This window comes from Triticum dicoccoides, chromosome 3B (genome assembly GCF_002162155.2).
Source record: "Triticum dicoccoides isolate Atlit2015 ecotype Zavitan chromosome 3B, WEW_v2.0, whole genome shotgun sequence".
NCBI lineage: Eukaryota > Viridiplantae > Streptophyta > Magnoliopsida > Poales > Poaceae > Triticum > Triticum dicoccoides.
The window spans coordinates 501,084,888-501,085,660 of NC_041385.1; positions in this window are offsets into that span (position 1 = coordinate 501,084,888).

Genomic DNA, 773 nt, shown 5'->3' on the forward strand with positions numbered 1-773 from the left:
TTGTGGCTTTGTGGTAGCCCCCCTCTGATAGTTCTTTGCGTCAGTATTTTTAATATATTTCAAAATAATTCTTTGTAAAATTTCGTTCAATTCTAAGAACATTTTATTTCTGCACAAAAACAACACCAAAATAGTTTTACTCAAAACATCATCAGTTCGCGTTAGTTTCATTCAAATCATGCAAGGTAGAGTCCAAGACAAGAGCAAAAGTGTTTGAAAAAGTCGATACATTGGAGACGTATCACGACATCACTCGCTAGTCAGTGTTGCGACCGCAGGATCTCCCCTAGCAGCGAACGCTGCAATGAAACGACTGCGGTGCTGCAACCCAAAGATCTCGCCGGCCACACATGCTTCAATGCAACATCGGCGATGCTATGATGTTGCTTTGTCGGAGAGGCGACGCATGTTGCATAACCAAACATGGAGGCACCGGCGATTTGGGGCAGTGTATGCTGCGACGAGGAGGCGACGGACATGTACCATGATGCGGGAGAGGAGTAGTTCCCAAGTAGCATCCATGGAGGCACCGCCGATGTCGCCCGCTGCCTCTTTTCGCAGCAATCGGCGATGCTGCATGATGAGAATGGAACACATAGTGACCGGTATTGCGCTCATAAAGGATCACAACATCGTTGTGATGCGAGTTCGGTGTCGATGCTACGGTGGGGGCATCAGTGCTGCTGTTGCTCGGTTCACAACCTCGTTGTGTTGCAAGTTTTGTCCGGCGTTGTGTTGTTGTGCATGTTGGGGAGTGATAGATACAAGATGAG